The sequence below is a fragment of the Branchiostoma belcheri genome, unplaced genomic scaffold (assembly GCF_001625305.1).
Source record: "Branchiostoma belcheri isolate BF01 breed outbred unplaced genomic scaffold, Haploidv18h27 scaffold29, whole genome shotgun sequence".
Taxonomy (NCBI): domain Eukaryota; kingdom Metazoa; phylum Chordata; class Leptocardii; order Amphioxiformes; family Branchiostomatidae; genus Branchiostoma; species Branchiostoma belcheri.
Window position 1 is genome coordinate 2,883,916 of NW_017803898.1, and position 25,232 is coordinate 2,909,147.

The 25,232-nt window shown below is 41.0% G+C and overlaps 1 pseudogene; it reads right to left on the reverse strand.

Moving 5' to 3' along the window:
* Positions 1-1,145: 1,145 nt before the first annotated feature.
* Positions 1,146-21,244, reverse strand: LOC109472990 (annotated as a pseudogene).
* Positions 21,245-25,232: the final 3,988 nt, after the last annotated feature.

The window sequence follows — 25,232 nt, forward strand, 5'->3', positions numbered from 1 at the left end:
AATTCAGCAAAATGTGCAGCATAACTGACACAACATAGACCGTGCCCTGTGGCTCTTTCCATAAGGCCTTATGGAAAGAGCCACAGGGCACGGTCTATGTTGATTTGATTGTATGGATGACATCCACGCGCGCATTAATTTTCGTCCGCTTCCAAAAACAAATGGTTCTGACCATACTGTAAATCGTACAAAATGAGCGAATGTAAGTCGTATGTTAAAAAACAAAAAGATTGAAAAATGGTACTTATGTAATAGAATGCCGAAATCAATTCAGGAAAAGATGAACATTTTTTGGCCCAACCTTTTTTTCGCACGTTCGCGTCAGTTTTGGGGTTCCCAGAGGATGTCATCCATATAATCAAATCAACATGTTAAGTGGCTGTAGGCGCTGCATAAACTTTGGGACAGCTTACTTTTAATATGTTTAAGATATACCAGAAAACACATGATTCAAACGCAGTATTTTTATGTGTGTACCGCTTGAAACAGTATCCCTACAGCGACATTTTTCTTTCAATTCGTTGTTCTTCCCTTTGGCTGCATTTTTACTCACACGATCGTAATAAAGAGGCTCTCCCTTTGGGCAAGACTTCAACTATGTCTGACCCTAAATGCTTTAACTATACAGAATAAGACACGTGTATCATAGATACAGTAAGAAATGTCCTAAAACCGTTCGTCGCTTTCGCTTTGGGCAAGACTTCAACTATGTCTGACCCTAAATACTTTTAACTATACAGAATAAGACACGTGCATCATAGATACATTAAGACATGTCCTAAAACCGTTCGTCGCTTTCGCTTTGGGCAAGACTTCAACTATGTCTGTCCCTAAATACTTTAACTATGCAGAATAAGACACGTGTATCATACTTAACAAATGTCCTAAAACCGTTCGTCGCTGTTTTTCTTGCGGCAGTAATTTTTGTATGTTTACCGACGGAAAACATTGTTTTTACTCAGTTTCTTCTTCTTCTCCAAACACTAACCTCTGACCTGGCCAATGACATAATTTGTTGACGTCTGTCACCATGGTGACTGGTGTTGGGTTACATAATGTAATTTCATAGTAGGCATTTAGACTCCTGTCACCATATACTCGTAGTACATGTATGTGAATGTGTTTGAGTAAAAATCAAAAGGGCAGACCATGTCCGAAGGTAAACATTATGCATTTGCTTTGCAAATGTTACTTCTCTAGTTTTCTTCTTCATCCGTAGTAGTCGAAGAGGTTCTGGTTGTGCTTGCGTGATTTGGACCACTTCTCTTCCAACAGCTTCTGCCGAGCCTCCTTCAGCATCTCCCGAAGCAGGATCATGGAGAGGTCCGTGGATACCTGCAGCCCAGATCCTCGGGGTTGCCGCACTCTACCTCTCGCTGTCTCACTGATTTCTGCAGAAATACAGCAAATAGAAAAAATGTCAACTACGTAGAAAGGTAACATTTCAAAGCAAATACATAATTTTTACCTTTGCAAATGGTCTTATCTGTTAATTCATACTCAAACACATTCATGTTATATTATTGTCAGACAGGAGTTTAAATCACTCCTGCTATAAAATTGCAGCATGATGTAACCCGACACCAGTTACCATGGTGTCAGACGTCTGGTTCAGGTTATTGACCTTATTTGTTTGGAGAAGAAGAAACAGAGAAAAAAATATGTTTTCCTTCTGCAAAGGTAAACATACTGATCATAATACATTGGCAATTAATGTGCCATCCCTAAAAGTAACTATAAGCAATTTCTGAAACTGCCAGTTTGATTTTGAGTCCCTTCACTATATCCGAGCCCTTACAACGTCACATCTTAATGACTTAGATAGAACATTGACAAAGTATATAAATCACCTATGCCTTTCAGCACTATTATTTGTATATTAACCACCTAGTGTGGAAAGATGACAAAACATATATATTACGTACTATGATACGCTAATTAACATGTATATAGATCATGAGAAAGAGAAGATAGATAGTGCAGCAATATTGCTCATTCAGCCAAATTCCCAAAAGATCAAAACGCCAACACAAATACACTGTTCACGTTTACACTCGTCACCCCAGTACAGTAGACACACACAACTTGCAGCAAAAACATCTTATCAGTGGCACAATTACACAGGAATCAATGCTGGGCCAAACATACAATCTCTTATCGTAGCAGGCGATAAGAAAAGTGAGTGTTTGCAATTTGTGAGCTGTTGTTGCCTCAGCGTCAAACCTGTACGTGCGGACACACACGTATGGTGGAAAAAAACGAACTTCAAGGTTCAGATAAAGAAGCCTGGACAAATCCTAGCCCCAAGCTACACTTTTACGTGGATCAGCATTTAGAAAAAAAGTAACCCCAAGTCTCAAAGCGTTCTGCTTATCGTACACTTGTGTTGTTTGATGTTTAGTGTGTATTGATCGATGTTGTATCCATGTAGTCTTAAAACCTTTCTGAATTTCCTGAGGTTATCAATACACGGAACGTATTTCGGACCTAAAGTTACATTTGATTAATAATTGTTTCATTGCAAATTCATGCCCGAGGGCTAATTGCAAGTACAGAAGAAACATCCATTTTAATTGGAATGTAAATCAATTATAATATATTTCTGCATTTCTTCCTGCTATGAACGTGAGTGGGTAATATTGGTGTCCTTTAGTTCACCAAGAGGGGAAGGTTGGCTCTGAAATACTAATTCTTTGTATTTCTATTCATTTGTTCAACCGTTATAACCATTCCTGACATGGCCTGGACACACAGCTTCCCGCGCGCGGGAAAACTTGTAACCTGATATCGTGTAATAGAATAGTACGTCTCCATGATGATGTCTTTCAATGACAAGGGTTTCGGAGCACAGAATATATGAGTACAACGGTTTCCACAAGAAAAATGGCGGGTGTTGTCAGAGAGTGCTAGTATAGAAAGTTTGTGGTGTGTCGTTTATGGGCTTGGAAAAATTTACAAAGGAGAGTTGATCGTTCATTGTCGTAAAATGCAATGAATTATAATGGACTTATGGTTTTTCCACAATTTGGAGATGTTCCTACGTATGTTTCATATGAAGATCTCGGATAGAAAAGCAAGCAGCTTACGTTTTATACTCTTTACGTGCTTTCAGAGGGTCTCAAAGGCCCTGTATCATCTCCACTCAGTGAGTTAAAGGATAAAACAAACGTTTCTAAAGGATGAATTATACACCCAACGGTCCAGCATCAAGCCTTAAAGACCCCGAGGCTGTTGCTGATATAGCAACGATTATTCTATACAGTTTTAAAAGCCCTTTTTTCTTTAGTGAGTAGATTTACTTTTTATGTTGGTATGAATTTTGGTAATTCATAAATCTAGTAATGTAAAAGTAAAATTTCTGCAATGTAATTTAATCTCAGGCCAGATATGTATTTATTATCATTTATTCATTGGTTTGGCTTACCCTGGTATGCATAATCAAATAATAAGATACACAATGAAATTTACAATCTTGGTACATGGTACATGTATTACGGCAGGTATCATTGATTTACAGAATCCATTAGGAATTGGTTTGGAGACGTTGGACACTTTGCAAATTTCTGCTATACCTTCCATTGGATCAGTCTTTAGTCCTTTGAAACGTGTCTGTTTTATTCCAAATGGTTCCCACAGAAATAAAACTAAAGAATGAAGAGTGTAAATCTGTATCACCAAATGCCCACTACAAGACACAATGGGTTTTTTAACTGGTGTGGGATTATCATATATGGCAATAAGAGACGTTGGTTGCAGTTATTGGTCCTATAGTTACACTAATTGGCCACTAGAAACTACATTGCGGGTTAGGCACAATAAGGGTGGATTTGTATTATGTCTTGTACGTATATATACAGCTTTACAGCGTAGTGCAATGAGTCCCCAATCGAAACTTTAACGTGCTTGCGAACTTTTACCCACTGATGGATGTTTGTGTTTAGCAAAGCAACGGGCAAACGCGAGGTAGACGAACAATTTTGCTCAGGGCACTGATAGCCTTGAAAAACATGCGATCCTGGTTGTGTAGCATTACAGCCAACAGGGAACACTTTGTCAGAATTTTCCCCTGACTTGAAACGTGGGTTTTTAGATACTTCTACGCCGGTCCAGTAGATAAGAATGAACCTCCCTTTGAATGAAAGTTTATTTAATCCCAACTCCCGGCGTTTTTTCTACTTCTCTAGAAGGGAAAACTGATACTCTTTTGTGGTAGTTGTTTCTCATGTCAGTCCATCCTTCTCCTTACCACTGATAAAAGTTCTAATCTTTACGGCAGGTCTTGTGGTAGTTTTGCGTTTGTATTTGGGGGCATTGGAAGAAAGAGAAAGCTTTTAAGTGATACATGTCTTACAAGATTGCCGGTAAAAGTTGAAGAAGCCATTTATGTCTAGAGTTCAGTTCCCTTGAAACACACTGTATGAAGCTGTGAGTAGGGGGTAAAACAGAATTTATCACCACGCGGCAATGTAAAGGCTGATAGTTGGCGTATTTCGCGTGGAGTTAGAAAGCTCACAAACCTACACAGATTAGGTTTACACAGAAAAATGGACTCCTACTTCGCCCAGGACCGCACAATCCACACCGAATATACAAAATGCATGTTTTTATGCGGTTCAAATCGCTTGATAGCATTAGGAAATATTGGATAAACGGAGAGAAATATTTGCCATGTCGCAGACCAGTCAGAACACTGTAATTCTTGAAGGTTCAAGAAGGGTGAAATATTTTGAATGCGTTTGAGTTAGTGTCAGCTGGATCTTTGGATTGTACGCTGTAGACCAATTATCTATAGGAGGACCCAATTCGAAAAGAAAAACTGGCGCAGTGGGCTACAGGATATAGCCTGACCACCAAGAGTTTGAACAATCAGGAGCAAAAAATATTGCTCAATTTACACCTTTAGATAGCAGTTTAATGTTTTTATGAAGTACAATTTAATGTTTTTTAAGACAATCTAGGCGGATAAGTTTTTACCAATCTGTCAAACTTCGAGAAAATGGAAAAGACATTCCCTTGCCTCCTGGGTGAGATCGTGAGCGGGAAAATATCTGTCAATCATTTAATGGCAGCATGATTGGTTCAATCGTTATGCACAGATTTAAAAGCAAAGTCTAGTGACATTCTCTCTTTTCTGAGAAGCAAAATCATACTTCACTCCGTACAGACACTTGAACGTAAATATAATTGATATTCTCTGTCACACTTTTGTTGTTTATACGTGTTTGACGTTCTTATTTAATTAATTGCAAATGTTGACCTGAGATTCCCGCGCGCGGGAGCGCCTGTAACCCGATACTTTACTAGTACCGTCTGTGGAATCACATTGTTATGGCGGGAAATAGTAGCGCAATACGTCTAGGTGATGCCATTGGTGTGATTGCTATCCCTTATCGTGACGAACCTGTGACCTATAGCTGGCTAACATGGCACTTTATTGATCATATCTGCTTGATGGATAATTTTGAGCTTACTGTAATTTCATTAGATAGGTATGGGGAGGTTCTGTTATGATTATACTGATGAAAGCTAAAGATATTGGATGGAATCTAAAAAAAAGTCTGATTTAGATACTCTATCAAGCAGCTTATTTTGCATCATATAGTGTTGCAAAAGGCTCTGCAGTTACTTTCAACATTTCTTCTGAAGCCACCTTCTCTAACTTAATGCTTGTTCTTTACCCTGATCCCATTACTTAATGTGCGGCTCGGTGTAATGCAGATCATATCTTTCCTTATACATCAATATTTTAGAAGGATGAAATGTTAAGGCATGTTCATAATCTGATTTAAACGTTTATCTTTTGTAGTACTCTGTAGTTTGATGCATGTGTCTGCAAAATGAATTTAAAAAAAAAATTTTGAAAAGAAAAACAAAGAAATGTATACTAATAAATTGTAGTCTGTATAATATAACATTTGGGTATAATGTGTGAAAATATGATCATGACGGGCTCTTATGTTAGTCACTGCTCTGTAAAATATGTACGCTCTCCAAAATCATATCCAGTTGCTTGAGTTACTGCTTTTTGGCGTATGTACGCTATGTTTTACTTAAAACAAGCCAACTGGGGGGCCCAAAATCTAATTAATGCGAGGTCCTTTTAGACGGAAGTAATTAACAGAAAGGTATGGGTGGTGCTTTTTAATTATATAATGATATTTTGTGTTTAGCTGCAGGCGATTTTGTTTAATTAAGAATCCATATGAGACCATTATGGTTAGTTGTAAAGCTGCCAGGGCTGCGATCCATTGGCTAAAATATTTGAGGGTTCGAAATGACGTCATTGTCGTTTTGTCTAAGGGCGTTTTCAGCCCACGCCCACGTGACCCAGCTCAAATTTCATTACCAGATAGGTGTCAAGTTCCGGGCTGGTGGAATTCTTTTGAGACTGGCCGCGGATTAAAGAGAAAGAAAGACTAGCTTTAGAAGTTCGTTATGTTTTATCTTGCAATCGCAATTTTCCGAGTGGTAGTTAGTGTTTCTAATCTTCCTTCAGGCAATGACTCCTCTTTTGCACATTGAAAAGGGTTTTACACTGATAGTTTTGTCAGCTATACCTTAAATAGGGTGGGTTCAATATAGGCAAGGGCAGGCATCTACTGTGGAATGTCATTTCAGATGTGCTGCGGTTGAGTTTGTTTTATAAAGTTCTTGTAGTCCGTTATTTGTACAAGTTTGTTTGGGACGTGTTGACTGAAGGTTTGACAGCCAAGCAACCATGTAGCGACCTGATCACGGCAACCTTAGGCCACAACGACCTAATTTAATGGATGCCATCCGCGCGCGCATTTATTTTCGCCTGTTCTCCAAAACAATTTAAAAAAATCACGTCCACCGAGGCTCTAGCCTGGCTCTAGGCCTGGGTAGTCCATGGTAGTTAGCGACAATACGGAGCCGGGCACCCAGGCTACCGAAGCTCCATGACTCAAGAACTTAGTACATACGTACAGTGCCGATTCATAAATTTCACAAAAAGCCATCATGTGCCGGCTTGTCGTATACGCCGCTAAGTACTGTCGCAAATTCACAATAAAAGATTTGTGTGGTTTAGTAGCATTTTTGGCGAGGATTTTTTTATTCGCCCGCGCGCACTAGTTTGGGGGTCTACAGAGGACGTTATCCATAAAATGAAGTCGGTGTGGCCTTACAGGATGTTCGAACGGTCGCCAAACTTCGGTAACACCCATCGCAATTGACGTAAAGAAAACATAATCACCACCATATACGGACGCTTGTAGCTACCTTAGGCAAACTGTTTGCCACACTTGTATACAGCGTGGGTTTGGGCATCTGATAATGTTAACGAGGCAAATAGTTTTTCAAATGACATCATGATTTTTTACGGAGATAAAGTTTCCGAATGCCAATGTCTCTGTGGCTTCGCTGATGCGACACATGTTTGACATGTGCTTTACAAGACGAGTTATTTTAGTCACACCCATTGATAAACGTATATTTATAAATTGTTATTATTTTTTATATTAGTAGAATCCATGGTATATTTTACGACGATTGGAAATTACTACACCACACGGATTGACTAATTTGAATTATCAAGCAGAAACCACACTAAAGCAGATCCTTCAGTTCAGTTAAATTCAGTTAGCTTGAACTAGGGCGTTTCCCTAATAACATTCTAGCTTGTTTGGTCCCTTTAGATGCAATATAAACAATGAGGTGATGGTTTACACACTCAATTACCAATTACGGACCGCTTTCACTCCCAACAACACCCCTATTAGCGCTCAGAAACACAAACAGCTAACTGAGGATCAAGCCCCTAACCCTTGGTCCAGGAGCAGGATTACATCAGCTCCGTTTACACCTGTCGTTTAGCCAAATCGTTTATCACTTCTTCAGGTAAACAGGATCTTTCCAGCTTGTATTGGTAAGGTAGGATTAGCCTGTTTTATCCGCTACTTGACTTAAACGCAAACGCGCACAAATACAGGACTTTCAATGCCTTTCAAGTTTCTACATACCACATTCTTTCACGTGCAGGTATTCTTTACCTTTCCACCTGGCCTTCTATAGTTAGATGTTTACCGCCGGTCATGCTGTAAGGCCGCTAGTCCCCACCGTATTTGACTAGTCTATTTATAACATGTTCTAAATTAAGATGCGTCGACAAGTATTCGTGATTGATGCACTCATGACTATGTGTACTGTATACGCTGTGGCTAGATACGGTACAACGTACCGTATCCAATGCCGTAACTTCTGGTGACGCCCTGGCTTGAAATACCTTCGGAAACAGGAGATTTCTCCGCTTATTTGCCACGAACTGTGTATTGAGAAAACTTTGACTAACCTTTGAAATGTCACACATTGATAGCTACTTACTTTTACGGTGATAAAGCATCATTAATTGTACGATCCTGTCCCGATGGGCTAAGTTTAGACTGTTGTGACCGGCAACCGCTGACGCGACGACAAACACATAACTCAGAGCTTGCGTATAGCCGCAACTTCTTCTCGCAACACAAGTAAACATGAAAGTGACCACATCACATACAACCACCAAATGCGTTTTCTGTGAAAAAAATTATGCCAGAGTCAATAAAGCCATCCGAACATAAATATTATAGACATTCTCTGTCACACCTTTTGTGTTTGAAGGTTTTACTAGTCTTAGTTGCCAATAACGAGCCTAGATTCCCGCGCGCGGGAAGACTAGTAACCTGATATCCCACTACGATGCCTATGATGGACCTAGGTTCCCGCGCGCGGGAAGACTTGTAAACTGATACCCATGACAGAAGTAGGCTCTGTGATCGCCTTCTTTTGGCGGGAAAGCGCAGAAAGTGTGTGAGAGAGACAGACCTACAGAACTAGAAACTGTTTTGGGAGACTTGTCCTGCAATGTGAAGAAAAACAAATTACGATAACACACGCCTCTCCTTACTTTGCAGATGAGAAACTCTGACAAGCCTTCAACATCTACAATAGTAGGCTCTCAGACCGCCTTCTTTCGGCGCAAAAGCACAGTGTAAGAGATCTAGAGACAGGCTTAGAGAACGGGGCAGGACAATAGGAAACTGTATTCTGCAATGTAAAGTAAAATGAAGGACGATAACACACACCTCTTCTTTCTCTGCCGATGAGCAGTCCTGTTGAGGAGCCCGAGTCTTCCACATCTCGTCCCGTCCGTAGCCGGTTGTACCGCGCAGGTTTCCGGCCGACGAGCGCCGCCGCCCAACCCTCCATCCTCCGGGCCTCTTCTCTGGACCACTGCGGTGCAGCTGCCGCGTACAAGTCCAACACATCCCCGCAAACACTCAACACCACCGCCGCTAATAACACACACTTTCCCCGCATGTTACCAGCAACGTTTGACTCTACTCTCCAAGCAGAGGTTGTGGGGAAATGATCGTTAGCTTTTCGTATATGGCCGTGTACCCCTACCAACCGGCTGGCAACCTTCTCTTGGTAGTGGATACTGTCTTGCCACCGAAAGGGATCTGCTTGGAGATCAGTTTCACTCTCCAACACGCACGCACAAGAACAAGAGTTCTAGTCTCCGCAAGAGTCGTTCGCGCAGGTTGTCTTATATAATAACCCGCACTCGTCGTTAGTTAAGAACGCGAAGAAAAGTTTCCTCAATCAATTCCCCCAAAGGCTTTCCTTCAATCTGAAGCCTCGCCTACACACAAACACACACGGGTATTCACAGGAGAGGGGCTGCACAAATTGCCGGTAATGCGAAGTTCGGCCTCAGGCAACGGTAGCGGAAGCTGCGAAGGTAGACAGACGGATGCCGTCGCTATCTCCAACCAGTAAGACAACTGAGACGATGTGTCATGTAGATCCGATTTCAGCTCCATCCAAGCTTGCGACTACCAGGCGCGGGTTTCGCCGTACGTAATGCACTGTGCCCACAAGGGACGTGCTTATAGCTGTTGTATTGTTGTTCCAGGTTGCCCGTGGCTACGTACAAAGGTCCGAGCGACCTCCGGTAGCCTTGCCGGGTAAATTTAGACGCCCTTCTTTGGGGAAGGGGCCTAATAAAAGCCGGGATATTATCATAGGAGAGTCTCATTTACAATTCTCAATCAGGTTATCGAAAAAATGATCTTTTATATGGACATCATTACTTATTAAAGAGGTTATTATGGTGGCTAAGACCGCGGTACAAAAGGTTGATACTTAGTAGTTGTACGGGGGTTCAAGGTATCAGTGTCAAGGCTACAGCATGTAAATTTTATGGATGGCATCCTACGCAGACTTCAAATCTAATGCGAGCGGGCGAAAAAAAACAAGGCGGGCCGAATAAAACAAGGTTCCAACATTTTACAATTTTGACTCAATCATTGTACGGATGGTTTTGGTTCAGTGGGGACATCACATACACAGCCAGCATGACATATCACTGCATCAAAGTAAGAAACAAAACATCAAATCAGAGCCTTTTCGTGTCTCCTCTCTTCATAGTTATCTGCCATCCACGTTCCGGCATGGCAACAGACATCTTTGCCCATTTTTGACATGTTGACCACTGTCGGAAGGCAAGAAAATTTCTTGTTTTTTTTTTTTCAAAATCAGGCGAAAATTAATGCGCGCGGTGATGTCATCCATACAAATCACTTGCTGTGGCCTAAAGGGCCTACTGGGGCCGCGACCGGCGATGTCACAATAGCTGGGAAATATTTTCGGCATGTGATCATCGATTTTTTGTGCGTGATGATCAAGGATTATGTCAGATTATGTCAGCGCCCTATAGTCCACGTACACGTCATGGTTACGTCATATCTGTCGTTCTATGTCTTGTGATATGATTTTGAAAGATCCGACCGTTGAGGGTGATTTAGCACAAGTTGTTAGGGCAAATGCTTCAATTTTTCCGTCACCAGAAGGGGTTAAGTTTAACATATCCAAGCTGAGAGACACCCAAGCTGTAATTGTGCAGTAAGCTCACATGTTGACTACCTGTCTTTTTGTCACATTTGTCATGCCAAGTTTTGTTGTATGAGAGAAAAGGCTTTCAGCAAAGGTGTATGGCAAACGATTGCCTCACAAGATACCTGAAATGTGTACGTAAACCGGTCGTATGGCGAAGGTGACCGGGTCTTACACAGAGAGTCGACAAATAAGCCGGCTACAGGCCTGGACATAACATTCTACTATATATTATTTAAGTCTCGGTACTCCATTGCTCCTGAAGATCAACATTTGTGTTCTTGTGTGTGTCGCAATGGGCTGTATGGTCCTTTAGGTAATTCAGGCTCTGAATTATGGAAAACTCAATAACTCTAGTTGTTTGAAGGTCAGCTATTGTCTCTAAGAGTCAAAGTACGAAGAGAACAATGTCAAACGTTCTTTCGTATACAGGCCTTTGGACTGTAGATTATATGCTGAGTTATCTCAACGGATAGAGCATGTTATCAGCATCATTAGCTAGCTTTCACCTGGCCTTCCTAGTCTCTACCAGACTAACTACGCTGGCTATATACAGGAGGATATTTGCCAGGGAAGTTTGGCCGCCTTGTGGGTTTGACTGGCCGCGCAGAGGGAAAGAAACTACCTCCCCGCGGCCGGACTCCCTTGGCCAATCTGTTTTTTTGCCGAATTCTACGATCCGTATTCCCGTAGAAAGGCCTGGTGGAGGCTAAGGCCTTCCTGCTGGGGACCGGATCCTGGAATTCGGCAAAAAGTAAATAATTGGCCAGGAGAGTCAGTCCGCGAGAGGATTAAATTCTAATTGCGCGGCAAATGAACTTTACGGTAGCACGGCCCAATTCTACTGGCCAATTATACTACCTTACACTTACTCACTCCGTCGAGCACGGTCGGTATCTTCCCAGGACAATTCTTCACCTTTGGCCTTACTTGCACAGTTATTAAGGCCACAGCAAGTAAATTTTATGGATGACAAAAAGTAAGCAACTTGAATCGGTATTTTGCATGTAAAAAAAAAACAGACAATAAATGCAAAATAAATACCAAGGTATCAAGTTACGGCCTATTTCAAAGAGAAAACTTACATCCCGAGACGTTGTTTTTACTGCTCTTATAGGTGTGCTACCGGTTGATATACTCTTCTCTTTCATATGAGTTATTGTTTGCTGCATCCTCACAAGACAGTGCACTATATCTTGTGAGAATGCAACAAACTATAGCTAATATGAAAGAGAAGAGGCTATTTCAAAGAAAAAAAATAGTTTTAACTATTACATTCCGAGATATCATTTTCATTTCTATACTAATAGGAGTTCTACTGGTTGACAGACTCTTCTCTTTCATATGAGTTATTGCTTGTTGCATCCTCACAAGATAGTGCACAGTGCGGGATTGCCTGCGTTCCTCGTCTCCAGGCACTGGATACATTCATCATATACTTTCCTGCACATTAAACCACATGAATCACATTACAATCAGGTTTCATCTTTTTAATGTGCGTACATGAAAGGTTCTTGAGGACAGGGCTTCAATTTTACGAGCATATGTAAAATGCGGGTTATTGCTGGTTATTGTGAGTCCACACATTGTGGTTTGTTGTGGAAAAACACTCCTTTAGTTGCCCACCCGAGGGTGACAACTATTCTTCCAGGAGAGACTGGAGTATATTAAAAACAATTGCAACACATCAACATACAATTATATACTTACAATACATCTAGTTTTTTTTAAGTAACAGATGTGTAACATCGTGTCTGCTTTACTTCAAAAGTGTCCCTCATGTGCTTTAGTAGACCTTGTTCCAAAGTGCACGCTTAGTTTTTGCAACGTAATGGTGATTTTAAAAAAACATCTCCAAGCAGATATTAGAAGATCGTAACATTATATGGCACCCTTTCACCCAACTTCAATGTTAAGAAAACCAGACAGTCAGAACACATGAGGAAGATAGATCTACAAAAAGCCACGTTCAAGTTTAAGCAATCCATCTCACTCGTCCGATGTGTCGATGACCCCTTCACACAATAACCTATTGCATCACGGATCGATATTTCGAACAATTCGTGTCAAAGGTCAGCGCTTTGGTGTAATCCTTGAGACCATAAAATAATCCCACCTTTAAGTATAGAGTAAATAACATAGATAAGTGCACGCTAAGGTTTATAAAAACCTATTGTATGACCTGTCATTTACTGTTCCCTATTAGAGCTTGTTGCACAGCCATTCAATAACCATTTTGGCCGATGTCCAATGTCAAGGACACGGCAATGTCAATGTGATGACTAAGTAGATTTTCCCATAGGACTAAATGCTGTTAGTAAACGTTATCTATGTATTTATTTCATCACCAAATGACTGGGTAGCCCATTAAGCTATTGCCTTTACCAGGCTTCGGAAGGTGGCTGGAAAGAGGAGAAATCGGCCATACCGGGAGCGGCAAACTGCAGACCAACTTTCCTGGCATGTTATCTCTCTATTTGGCCGATTTCTACTCTTTCAAACCGCCTCCCGAAGCTTGGTAGAGGATAATTCAACTAGTAAAAACTGCTCTATGAGCCAGTTATTTTCTTTAAAGGGACATTTTTCTAGTTCAAATTTTCATCCCAATTTTAAGATATCGCATTCACGACAATTTCTTTCATACCACTAACATGTTGCACAGTCTTTTAACAATGCACGTAGCCTAAGTCAAAAACGTTTCTCCGCATACCATAAAGTCAACGTAATGTTTTGCAAGCACTAAACTCAAACACATTGAGGCAATTTGCCATTTTCAAGCGTAAACCTTTATTGTTCCATGTGCCAAGCACCTCTATTTACGTTTGAACCATGTGATAATTACTGTGGCACAAGTCAACCGTGAGCAAATCAGCGAACACTCTTCGCATACCAAAGTGCGGACGTAACGTTGTAGCATTGTATGTACTGGGTGTATAGACCATGTTAATGTCCTATATGTATATTTGCTTGTTCCAAAGTGACATCCACTTCGCTTCTTAGTAGTGCATGTTTTCAACCATTTGCGAACAAAAGTCAACAATTGGCAAATGACAATGGCTCCCCGCATACCAACATGGCGACGTAACGTTCTAAAAGGTCATGCACTTGATGGGAAATGGGTGGCGTTCAAGGTTAATAATCTTTACAATTTCATCTTCCAGAGTGCCATCCACTTCTATTCCCAGTAGGACATCTTCGAACATTTGATGATTGCTGTAAAATGAATCCACAGTTAGTAAAATGGTGATGCCATTCCACATACCAAAGTTGGTCTGCTAGAGAGTAACATTTTGCCGCACCCGAAAAATGTACGTTCTCGCGGACCAACTCCCCCGACATGTTATCTCTCTAATTGGCCAATTTCTACTCTTTCCAGCCGTCCCCCCACAGCCTGGTAGAGGCTACGAAGTAACCTGAAGCACCTAAGTCAACAGTCAACAACATGTCAAAGCCTCTCCATATATACCAGCAGACGACGTAACCTTTTGCGAATACATGTACATGTATCTGGACAAGACATAATATCATACTTAACGTTACATCTTCTAAAGTTGCATCTACTTTAATGTCCGATAGATAGTGACATTTGCTTCTCTGTGCAGTGCAATCTGTAATGCAACACCTAAGTCAATAGTCAATACTCAACATTCCAATCCGACGACGTAAGGGTTTTTGAACACCTGTACCTGTCCCCGGCTGCCGGCTTAAACCTGTACCTGTCCCCGGGTTCCGCTGGCGTGCCGCTGTTGCTACCCTGCCCGGTGTCAAGCCATATACATGATGCTGCCAAATACATGACTCCGACACTACATGGGGGTTTCCAACATACCCGAGACAAGGGGTGGGAGGGGTTTTAAAATAGTCGTGATGTGGGAGAATAAACCTAACCTAACCCCAATCGTAAGCCTCTACCAGGCTTCGGGAGGCGGCTGGAAAGAGTAAAAATCGGCCACATAGAGAGATAACATGCTAGGGTGCAGCAAACTTTACTCTCTTAGAAGCGGACAAACTCCCCTGGCATGTTATCTCTCTATTTATTTTTGGCCGATTTCTACTCTTTCCAGTCACCTCCCGAGTATATACACTTTTGCCAAGTCTAACCCTAACCCTGAACAATGATCCTAGCCCTAACCCTTTTCCCCCTAACCCTAACACCAACCCTAACCCTAACCCTAGCCCTAAATACCTGACCTCTTACGTATGTGGCAGTGCAAGGATTTGGCTCAACACCGGGTGGTGACAGAGCACACACCGCACATTCCTGTCGCATGTCCTCATGTTTGGAGACGTAATCTTGTTGCTTTGATTAGCGGCGACCCTGGTCAAGTTTTATCGGCCGGGCGGTACAAACATGTCGGCAGGCATGGCCGCTGGGTCGGCGGGTTCGATTTTTTTTTCTTCCCGAATTTGAAAAAAATATTTTTTTTTCGAAATTTTTTTTTGGAATTTTTTTGAATTTTTTTTTTTGAAATTTTTAAAAATTCTTTCTATTCCTTAGTAATTTTTTTTATTTCAACGTGCAAACAATGGGGTTTGGGGACGGTTATAACAACGCGGGAAAACATGTAACCCGATTTCGTGTAATGTAAGCAGATAGCCTTCTTGTGGCGGGAAAAAATCTGTCAAGCAATATGGCAGAATGCTGGTTGGTTTGATCGTTATTCACAATTTTAAAACTAAATTCTGGCGACATTCTCTCTTCTGAGAGGAAAAACCTTCCTTGACTCCTTACAGATACTTACAACTGACATTTTCTGTCAAACCTTTGTTGTTTATACATGTTTGACGTTCTTACTTGCAAATGTTGATCTCAGATTCCCGCGCGCGGGAAGACCTGTAACCCGATACTGTCGTGCAATAGTGGAAAAATTAATACTGACTCCAGGTCAAGTTTTATCGGCGCGGCGTTGCAAACATGTCGGCAGGCATGGCGGCTAGGTCGGCGGGATCGAAGGGGTTTGGGACACGGGAAAACATGTAACCCGATACATTGTAAACTAGTAAGCAGATCGCCTTCTTATGGCGGAAAAAAGATATATTTGACTCCGTACAGTCACTTGAACATAGATTTAATTGATATTTTCTGTCATACTTTTGTTGTTTAAATGTGTTTGACGTTCTTAGTTGCAAATGTTGATCTCAGATTCCCGCGCGCGGGAAGGTCTGTAACCCGATACTAGTACCGTCTGTGAAATCACTATCATGGCGGGAAATAGTTGTGCAATAGTGGAAAAATTACAACTGACTCCGTGTCAAGTTTATCGGTGGCGTTACAAACATGGCCGCTAGGTCGGCCCGAGTATTACCAACTGTCTTGTCTGCATTCATAACTAAGCTCATATCCACGTACCTCGTTAGAACCGTGACACTCCGGGTCACAAGGAGATGTGACACAGATTAGGGATTTGACCAGCTCTAGACAGCCCTGTGTTTAATTTGTACTTCTGCTGACTTGAATCGCTTTTTAAGTGCCAATCACGTCACGTCAAGCAGATAAAAACATTCGGTCGTTGTAAAAACAACTTCTTGAAGACTGGACTTTGGTCTGCTCGTGTTTTTTTCCTTCTATTTATTTTTCAGACTTTGAAGGGGTTTTAAGGGCATGCAGCCATTGTTGGGTATTTCAAAAGGGTAGCCCTGAGAAGGGCAATACATGCTATGGACTCTGAACTGTTTTATTTCTACATAATGGTAGATTCTAGGCTTTTAGCCACGTACTTTCATATTGGCAAAGGTACTACTCCAAACTGAACAGTTACAGAGAGGGCGAAAAGGCTCTATACCTGTAATAATACCTGTATACCTGTAAGAAAATGTACCCAAGTCGAGTGCTGAAGATCCCTTAACCCTTGTCCTGCTGGCAATTTCTACACAATATTTTCAAATAATTTGATGTCTTAATCATGTCACAGACCCCTGACTTTTTTGCCCTGCGGTGGCGTAGTTACTTGCCACAATTGTTGCTTTTCGCTGCGGTGTGATACATTGCAAGAGAAACACTCCCAAATTGTACATATACAGTGTGCTATATAGATGGTACTGTATCTGCAACCTATGTGTTTCCAATGATTTACAGTTAATGTATACAAAGTAAGAAACGCCTCCAGTTAAATTGCTGATTAATCTGCTGCTACTTCGTAATCTTACCTGCACGGGTGATGATGGACGACATTGCGCCGCTAAACCGCTAGAGGGCTTATCATAATACGGTTCCGCAGCAGGCATAACCCGCCGTTGAACCACGAAATATCACTCTCGACAATTTGTTGTTATTAATATTTGCTCGTTTTATAGGTGATAATTGCACATTACAAGTTGTAAACATTTATCTTTTCTGTTATTTCAAAATGTATTATGTTCCTGGTGTTTTAAATGCTCCCTTAATTCCCGACCATTCCCTACCACAAAAAAGGAATTTTACTACTAAAATCAAAGAACCCAAATATTATAGAAGAAGTGGGTAAATTCGTCTTCCATTGCCTAAAAAGAACAGGTCAAACCTTGTAAAACTAGTACCATGTATGTTGTAGAATATAGTATAATGCTATAGACTCACATACCACTGTATTTTCTTTCTTGTGTTGTTTGTAACTGCAATTAGCCCTCTGGCAAGTATTTGCAATAAACTTTCTAAAAAGCTATAAAACAAATACTAGTACTTTACGTTGCTCGGAGGCGTTATTGGTGACGTACAGTTGACGTACAGTGACAACAACAGTTGTCAGCTGCAATGTACTAAAATTAATTTGAAATTAATAATTGTAGCCGCATACATATATTCTGTATGTAGGATGACGTTATTCACACATGTATTTAGCTTTGTTAGATCTTTAGTTGTAGAAGACCATACAAAAGTCCCTGTACTTTTTTGTTGTGTCAATAAAGAATCGTAATTAATCAAAAAGTCTCGAAATTCTATTTGCTTAAAAATATACCTAACTTAATCTAATATTGAATCTGTGCACTCATTTATGCACGTAGACATAGCTTATAAGTAGGGCAAAAGTGAATGAAGTTCTATTTATCTTTTACTCAGATCAAAGCTTCCTTTCGGCGACTCAATCGTAAAAGCTCCCCGCCCAAATGATTTGTTAGATTAATAATCCATATTTTGATTTTATTGATAATGAAGATGAACAAAACCATGGGAGGAGGTGTCATCCTAGGTTCACACTACTTCTAAAACGTCAGAAAATTTATATTTATCTTCGTACATAAAGCCGTAATGGGTTTGACATTAATATTACCAGTACATGGCCTTGGGACATGATCCTTCAAAATTCAGCAGGAGTATTACGCAAAACTGGGTAATCTTAAAATGATCAAAACAGTTTTACGGTTCCAATTTGATGTATTGTGTTTCTTTATCTTGTAAAGTGTTCTCTTCACCATCCCGTTGAATCGTTTCGATTCCTACTCTTCCTCTTATTCGTTATTTTTAGTAGTTGAAATAATGACAGGGATTTTGCCCATTTCATTACAGGCTATAGTTTATAAAAGCAGTGATAAAAATATTTTAGTCTTACTGTCTGTGCAGTGCGTCTTTGAAGGAAAAATCCCTCACAATTCTCAGAAAGAACACGTCTTGCCACTTCCAAGCAAATCACCCTTTCTTCGTCCATTCACCACCTCTTAGAAGGAAGTTCCACGCTGAAAGCTTCTTTCCTAGAACAACATCACTTTCGAATAAACTACCTCGTGATTATTTCCTATATGGGTATAACCTGCAACTTTTTTTTAAGTCTAAGGTCAACAAACATCTGTCCTCACTGGCTGTACAGTAACCCAAAACATTATGAGTGGGTCTCATGAGCCTTGTTTTGTGGTAAATCATGAATAAAAGAAATAAAAACATCAAATACTTTACCAGTATCAAAGTCTTGTAACCTTTGCGTTTTATCAGCTTGCCTCAATCTTGGGCATTGCAAAGCTAAGGATCCCTGTACTGTCTTCTGATGAAATTATACATAGCTCGCGTTTTCGAGCTAAACGCCTGCCTGTTTAAGATATATTGTGGTTTTTACTACCCTCAAATATACAAAAGACAATGCGATTAACCAAACAACTTTTAAAGTTTATTTTCAATAGCAATGCACAAGAGAAAACAGATGCTCCATCATCGTTTATTCTAATACCCTGTATAATACATGTATTTTTTTTTAATTTTTATGCAAGGATCATATTTTTGTAGCCAATAAGTCCTGTTCTGTAAAGGCTTTCACAGAATGTTGGAGAGGAATTCTGATGTTCAGTGTTCTCTACATATTCTATATCATTCTCAATCCCAGAAAGTACAGAATTTGCCGGCTAGTTTTTTTCTTTATGTACATTGTAGTGCGTTTCCTTCTATTTTGTTTGTATAAGTTTGCTGTCCGTATCAGCTTTATCTTTGCTTCCTGTCAAACCGGTTAAGACTCAAACCGGTTCAGATTTAAACCGGTTCAGACTCGCAGCTGGCTTCTTGCTTTTTTGCAGACTCGCCACTACGGAACCGGCTGTGCAAGTTTAATGAGGAGCGCTGACGTCATCCTTTGTCTCAGCGGAAACGATCAAATTCATCACCATGGAAACGGCCGGGCAGCTGCGGGTCAGTCGAATCTGTGGAACACAAACGAGATGACGTAAGACCTAAATATAGCCAGACACTGCAGCTGGAAAAGTCTAGGGCGTCTCAAAAATAAGGCTCTATGACCATTATTTTAACACCCTTTCTTATGAGCTTCTACTGAATTTCCTCTACACTATTGATGACTCCAGTATTTTACCTTCTTTACCATATCACTCGATACTAAAAAGAGAATGGTAGTTGGACATACACATCACTACAAACAATGTGCGTATCTTTAGGTCTATGCCTGAATGGGTTAGTGTTAGCTATGATCAGGCACTGTTGTTCAAGATAGTCTCAACTTATCCAAGAACGTAGATCTGCCCTAGCCAGGTGTGGACTATCCTGTACCGCGCCTTAGCATGTCCTTGAAAAAACATGGATACGTGTGTATTGTCTTGAAGCCTTAAAAAAATTCTGAATAAGCGCGGTTCTGGATAGAATGTCCCATACATACCTTCTTTTCCCTATTTCCTTCAAGTGGTCTTCGTTAGCCTCGATGGCGGCCTCCCTGACGAGACTCTCTTCGCGAAGTCTGACCAGGTCCCGCAGGAGGGCTACAGCTACGCCGATGGACAGCTCAGGAGACTCTTCGCTCTGCCGTCTGGACATCTGTAATGGAGCTGAACATAAGACAACAGAGACGTTTAGTTAGCATAGCTCTAAACCTGACCAGGTCACGCAGCAAGGTCACAGCCACCCCGATGGACAGCTCCGGGGACTCTTCGCTCTGCCGTCTGGACATCTGTAACGGAGCTGGACACAATACAACATTAGAGAGAGATCAGGGTAACACTAAACCTGGCCTTGGTCCTGATTCAGGGCCACCGCCACACCGATGGACAGCTCCGGCGACTCTTCGCTCTGCCGTCTGGACATCTGCAGGGGAGCTGAAGACAACAGTAATATAGACATTAGGATAAGTCTTCACCTTAATCCATACCTGACCATGGGCCTTAGCCTGATACTTAGCTCCGGGGACTCTTCGCTCTGCCGTCTAGACATCTGTAATGGTGCTGGATACAAGGCAACAGAGATATTAGGATAGCCCTAAATCGTGATATTAACACTGCACTAGATTCGCCCCAGGCATTGTTCTGGATACGCGTGGACTGTCATGAGTTGGGAAACAATTACAAAGAAGAAACATAAAGATACCTTAGCTCCAGGGACTCTGTTCTCTGTCGTCTGTACATCTGTAATGGAGCTGGACACAGCACAATGGCGACATTAAGATAACCCTAAACCTGAACCTGGGAACTCTGCACTCTGTCGTCGGAATGAGAGCTGGACAATTTCAATGTAAATAGTACCGGACTTGACAGTGGTAGTAAATAAAAGTCAGGTCTGGTAACGTCGGGGTAGAATAAGGTTACCTCCACTTGTACTTGCTACCATTACGCATTACGTTGGGTAATATTTTCTGTAGATTTCGACATCTTAATCATTAAGATAACAATCTGAAATTTGGTACTAAAATAATGGGAACATGTTGGTTTAATTTTTACCTCTGTTGTTTACAAAAGGTGAAGTGTCATCGCTGTTCGGGGATCTGACGTCATCAAACAACTGCTGCCTGTCGTCGTGCCCCAGGTTCAGATCTCGCAGGAGGAGCTTCGCCATGTGCAAGTTCTCGTGAGATCTTGAGCCGGGAGCGGGAACACATTGCACCAAGCAGACGGAGCAGCCGGCAGCGATGAAGAGTAGAAGTAGCAGCGAGTGCGCCATTTGTTCTGTTCTGCAAACCTAAGAAAAGAAGAACGATTGACTCATTGAACCTTTATCTTACATCAGTATCGTACTGGAGACAAACCCTAGCCTCTATACTCTAGCCTCTATAGCCATTCGATACTTTGTTTTACCGACCTAAAAATATTGTTGAATCATATCATGGACATCAAATATTTATCCCACACGAATGTTGTGTTGGGGGAATTTTTTCAGAATTTTTTTTCTTAGTAAATGTTGCCTTAAAATCTCAAATATATTGATATTCATTCAACAACATCAAAAAACCACTGACTTAACTTTGGAGTTAAACTGCTAATTCACATATTAGAAAATCTATAAGAACAAGGCTGTTTTTGACGAAAGGCTGAATCTAGACCTGATTCTAAGGCACCACCTGTAGCGGTTACTAATGGTATTAGCGGTTCTTTTGATGTCGCTTGATGACACCCACAGTTACCATGGTTACAGAGAGTGTGGTTGTCATGATGTGGGCGGCCCGTGGGTGTCTGACCGATGTCGTCTTTTTCACACCCGCGTGAAAGGGTGTCAGCAGCTTGTCACTTAAACTATGTTATTAGGTTATCCACTTTGTTGAGTGTCAGCAAAGCACGTGGATTCATATCTATCCTTTGATACAACAAAACTTAAAAAAAGGTAAACGTTGGAAATAATCGCAAGGAAATAAAGCATTAATAACGTAGGTGTTAGCGGCTTGTCACTCAAACTATGTTATTATGTTATTCACTTTAGTAGAGTGTCAGCAAAGCACGTGAATACGTATCTTTGCTTTGATACAAAATTGGAAATTGCAATGGCAGACAGTGCGCAAAGTTGTTGGACGGAATAAGACATTTAAACCCCATTTAAAAGGTTAGCTCGGATCTAGGGCAAAAACCTGTTACTAAAGCAACTGGATATGATTTTGTAAACGGTCAGACGTTTCAGGTAGCATCCACAAGCTTTTGTCAGTTGAACTAAGAGACTGCAGGAGAAGTTCAGGTTTATATGTACTTTAAAACTCTTGAATTTTTGTCTTAAATTCATAGCGTTTTGTCTATAAGTAGCTGATATTGTTTTTATTTTCAACGTAACTCGTCTCAAATTTGTCCTGACATTGGGAGTTTCATATGACCGCTTTAAATTGCTACAGATAGCTAGTTGGAATGCCAAAATTGAACAAATATTTTTCCATAGTTACGAAACAGCATCATTAACAAATACCACATTGACAAGAAATACAATTAACCTATGTTACAATTAAGCAAAAGGGAATCTAAGCTACAATATTGTATAAACATACGGATTACGATAAATACATGTACAGTTGATCAACGGAACTCATACTGTAATACATGACGTCCAATGTTCTCTCTCTCAGTTGGTCTTCTATAACGAAGATTTTAAAGTTATCTACAACACAATTTTTAGATAGAAGAGACTCGACGAAAACTCACGTTTTAGTTCACTGCCTGAAGATCCGCTTCTTCAAACTCTACGATGTCTTCTCGTGTCCACCTGTTCTCTTACTGCCCTCTATCCGCGTCCTTCTCGCCTTTTATATATATGCGTCTTTTCTATTTAGCATGTCGGTCAGAAGACCTCTCAATCAGGCCAGTGACGTGTTTCCCCCCAGCGCGACAGGTGACGAGGATTTGATTATCGCCCCCGCAGCCTTGCACTTTTTACCAGACCATTAGGGCAGGGTGCTTCTACACTTCTCAAGAACTGAGTACCTCAAGAACTTTCTTACGAAATGACAGGCGTTTTCTCGTCTTGAATGCAGATTATGAAGAACTTAGCTAAATATATATTTACAAAACGGGAGGCTAACTTTTCTTCGACCTTTCAGATGTTAACACGTAGCAACATTCGTCCTCAATACTCACTGACATGGAGCACCATATATGTTCCATACTCACCTTACCATTGCAAGAATAGAACCAGGTGTCAATGAACAGTTGCACGATCTTGTCGATGTTTGCAGTTATGGATATCGTTGAAACCTTTCAGATGTTGTCACGAAAACCATCGTTGTCCATACTCAACTTGCCATTTCAAGAATAGAACCAAGTGTCAAAAGGTATCGATGAACAGTTGCAATAGCTTGTCATATGTCTCAGTTACAGATATCCTTGAAACCTGCACCATGATGAACCACAATAAAGACACGGTAATTTCAAGAGCTTAATGTATATTTGCAGAACGGGAGGCTAACTTTTCTTCGACCTTTCAGATGCTGACATGGAGCACCATATGTGGTCCATAGTCACGTTTCCATTTCAAGAATACATCTTGTCATGTGTATTAGGTCATTAGTTACAGATATGGCTGAAACCTGCACCATGATTTGCCAAATAAAGACTTGGTAACTATTTTAGAAGTTCGTCCCATATTCGATTGCATCCCGTTATATATTTCCGGCACATTGCATCAAACACAATTTGGACTAATTGGACTGGTTTCATAAAGACAGTGGGTAGTTATGTAAGAGGTGTTATTCGGTATCCATTTGCATGAACGTATCAAAAACTACTGGTGTGATAGATTGGGCACAAAAATGAAACCATACATGAAAAAAATGTGAAGGTATTCTTATTACTCTCATAGCCCATCCCTCCTCTTCCACGTCCTCCCTAGCCAGATGCAAACAGTGACCTCTCTTTCACACAGGTCGGCTGGCCTAACCAGTCGGCCATGCAGTACAGGTGTTTGAAGTTATATTTCTTGCTGCCACACATGTTCATTTCCTCGGTACAAGTTATTCTGTTCCTGTAGTTTCTGCTGGCTGGTTGCCTTGTACCTTGTACCTTGGTCCCTTAACCCAGGCCAGGGCCGTAGGGGGTACTGCATGGTGGAGTGTCTGACCACCTGCCTCCATCCCTCTCGGCTGTACGTTAGGGTTAGGGTTTACAGAAGTTGTTTCCTGTCCATTCTTAGATGTTGTCAGCCTATTTTTCTTGTTCCTTCCCCTTTTTCTAATGTTCCTTTTACTATTCATTGAAGGATTGACAGTGACCTCATTACGTCGTGCCCATACCATTTAAGTTTCCTCCTTTCACGACTGTCAGGAGCCTTTCACACAGACAGTGCTGTTTTACACTGTTTATGATTTCTTCATTTGTGTCTTATCCCTAGGGCTGGTTGCTCGCACTGGTAAAAGCTGTTCGTGTTGCCAAAATAAGTAACCAACTTGTATCGTTATGGCTCTTACATATTCATGAAGTCTCCACATGTCAGAGTGGCTTAGAAAATGTCACCTTTGTGCACCTCTTATGAACCATGACGCAACACGATGTCAAGTGACGTTTTTGACACCTCCGCACAGAATTGGGTCACGCATGCTAGTATATCAGCTGACCAGATGCAAGAGCTGCAACTCATTTGGACGCCCCTTTCAAAGGCATCCAATGCGGTTTCAGGGTAGCAAAACAGGAAATATTATGAATAAGGCATTCTTTGTGATATTGACACATACTTTTGATTGCATTTAATTTAACACATCTAAATCAGCATTTCATACTTTCCAGAAACAAGTCCTTTATTTTTTGGAGGGTACCCTAAAAACCAGCCCAGGGCCCTTCCAGTAACCATTTTCCGTCAGGATTTTGGGTATTTTTGGAGGTCAACATACATTGGGACAGTGTGCTTTCTAGTCTAGTCATGCATAGTAGTATATCAGCTGGCCAGATGCAAGAAATGCAACTCATTTGGACGCCCCTTTTAAAGCCAGACTAGAACGGATATCCATGACTTCCTCTGCCTTGTATTCATTGTGTGGATACTGTGTTATTCCTGTTGTTTTTTTTTTCACTGTACTGTTATGTTCACTGTTTTCACTGTCACCTCTGTCTGTACCGTGAACTTATCATTACATTTCTTTTCCTGCACCTGTCACCACCGTGAATATACTGTTCCGTGAACATGTCCATTTTTCTCATACCGTGAACTTTGCAACCGTGAACATAAGTGAATTACAGTAGTTGTTGCAACGACGGGC